This window comes from Elephantulus edwardii, unplaced genomic scaffold (genome assembly GCF_000299155.1).
Source record: "Elephantulus edwardii isolate Elephantulus edwardi_28Jun2011 unplaced genomic scaffold, EleEdw1.0 scaffold00221, whole genome shotgun sequence".
NCBI classification, from domain to species: domain Eukaryota; kingdom Metazoa; phylum Chordata; class Mammalia; order Macroscelidea; family Macroscelididae; genus Elephantulus; species Elephantulus edwardii.
The window spans coordinates 685,542-688,452 of NW_006399971.1; positions in this window are offsets into that span (position 1 = coordinate 685,542).

The following is a 2,911-nucleotide window of genomic DNA, read 5'->3' on the forward strand; positions in this document are numbered from 1 at the left end:
GTTTTGTGTCTTCAGGTGGGAATATTCCTTCCTGTGAAATTAAGACTTAAAGACTGGAACTTTTCTCAAATGTAAAGAAATTAAGAACAAATTCAAACCTTGGGTTGTCATGCTGAAGGATGTAACATGGCAGCTAGGGGTTGATGGCCTTGTTCTGGAATTGTGATCACATATCTGCTTTCCTTTTGATTTCATCAAACAGGATTCTAATTATTTTCTTCCTTTTCTTTCCCTCTTCTCTCTGTGTTGTCTGCCCACCCTTCTTTTAGTATGTACCTATTGAGCTTCTTGTCTTCTAGCTCACTGACTCTGTTCCATCTCCTCTCTTCTACTATTTTTGTGCGTCCAGCTTGTTGAGAAATTCTGTCGTTTGGTCGTAATATTCTAGATTTCATTTTCACACATTTCTGTTATCTCCAATATTGTGTTGGCTGTATCCTTTCTATCTTGTGATGATTTCTTAATCCTACAACTTTATATTTGGTGATTGTTGTGTACCTTCAAGTTAGAACTTACTATAGCTGACCCTCTAGCAGGTTTTCAGAAGCAGTTAATTGTGAAAGAGGAAATTGGCCATCTTCCTCTCATGGAGCTGCTGATAAATTGGAACTGCATGTCTTTGGGATTGCAGTGCAGCTTCTTACCACTAGCCCACTGGAGCTTCTTGCATTAGGATTGGAGAAAGACTCATCAACAACTCACATAATGTAGCATGACCTTCACTGCTGAAACTGAGGAGAAACATTTGCTGAAGGATGTCAAGGACTACAGTTTTCAATATGGATTGAAGTTCAATATCAAAAAGATAAATATTCTCACCACTGGGCCAATTGGCATCATTATAGTAGATTGAGAAGAGATTGAGATTGTTTATTTCAGTTTAATCAATTCCATAATCAACATTCTTGGCACCAGCAATCAGGAAATCAAAAGATGAATTGCCTGGGGAGAATCTGCTGTCAGGGACTTCTCCAGAGTGCTTAAGAGCAACATTATTAGTCTAAAGACTAAGGAGTGCCTGATCCTTGCCATGGTCTTTGCACTTACTTGTTACACATCAGAGAGCTGGACACTGAATAAAGATTACAGAAGAGTAGATACCATTGAGTTGTTGTGCTGGAAAAGAGCATTGAACATACCATGCTGAGATAACAAACAGGTCTGTCCTGGAAAGGATGAAACCAAATTGCTCCTTGGAAGCAAGGATTTTGAAGCTCCATCTCACATACTTTGGGCATGTGTCCAAAAGGTACCAGTTCTTGGATAGAACATCATGCTTGGATGGGGGGGAAAGGACAATACAAGAGAGGAAGAACATGCACGAGATTGATTGACACAGTAACTAGGAAAATGAGGATAAGTGTCAGAGACAGAGAGACTGACTCAAGAGAGGGCAGGATTCAAAGCTGTTGTGCAGAGTCACTATGAGTTGTAAGAAACAACACATAATGACAGCAACAACAGCCTCTTTATGTTTTCAGTTCTTTCTTCCCTCAATTGTGGCTTCTTTAGAAGTTATTCATACAACTACACCTCAATGTATTTCTTTGCCTCCCTGTGTTTGGGGTGTTCATCGAGTCTGAACTCTTACCTCCTTTTTCAGTAGAAGGCTCACTTTGTTGTTTCCTAATATTTGAAGCTGCATGCTACTTCCTTAACATTATGTGACATTCTTCTTGATAGTTGTGAGGCATTTTCTGTCTTTGTAGATTGCTGACAGTATCTTTCTGTTATCTATTGTTAAGTTTCAGTCTTAAAATGTTCCCTTTCAGGGGGAGGACAACTAGCTCTACCCAAAGTCCTTTCTGGTCCTGTGATGGCAGAAAGCTCAACTTTCCTAAATCCTTAAAGTCCTCTTTGCTATGGTGTGGCCAGTGAGGAAATTTCCCTGGCTGAGACACTTCTTCTCCAGGGAAAGTGAGGGCACCTCACAGTACCTGAAGAAGGCCTTTCTGATCCTGTCTGGCCTTTGCAGAAAATTCACCTGGCTGCGGACCCATCTTTCCTAAAATTCTTAAAGTTCCCTCTATTCTGTGATGCAGTGACAAAGTTCCCCTTGTTGAGGTACTTTCTTTCCAGGAAAGGGGAAGACAGCTCAGAGTACTTGAAGAAGCCCTTTCTAGACCTTGGGGACTAGAAAGCGCCCAATGGAAAACAAACCCACTTGGCTGTGGCCTCCTTTTCCAAAAATCTTTAAATTCCTTCCTGGTTTACCTATAGTCATCTTTTATGTGTATTACATTCACTGATATTTAACAATGGAAAAATGTATGTAATGAGAAATATCAGGCATTGCAATGCAATTTTTCTTTGTTTTTGCAAATGTGTCTTATTTCTGTGAATGATAAAACAAAGTAGCTTCTTGCTATAGTTTTTGTTGTATGCATCATCAGGTCAGAACCAACTCACATGTGACGCTCCAGTGATTTTGCAGAAGATGTAAATCACATAGGAAGTAATTTCCATATTTCTTACATGGAGAAGTTGGAGCATTTGAACCACAGAACTTTGAGTTGGCTTTGCAATGTCTTACTTAGAAGCCTCTAGAGCTCCTTTACATTCTTAAAAAGACTGGTATTTTCTAGTTATTGTGACACCTTTATTGCAAATTCTGTGCAATAGAATAGAAGAATGATGAAATCTTAGTATATTGCATGAGATAATTCTCTAATTCTTGTGTTGTATATGTTGTTCGATGAATATCAAAATATAAATACTGACTGAAAGTCAATGGAGGGATTTATTGAAATACACTCATTATCATTTTTTTAGTCTGATTGAGTATTAACATTTTGTTAAAGAGGAGACTTGAGGCAACTAACAGTAGACTTCTAGGTGTGTCCAAACATTTCTTCAGAAGAGAATAGAGATCAATAGGCTATATGATTACATTTTCTACACTGCTTTTTAT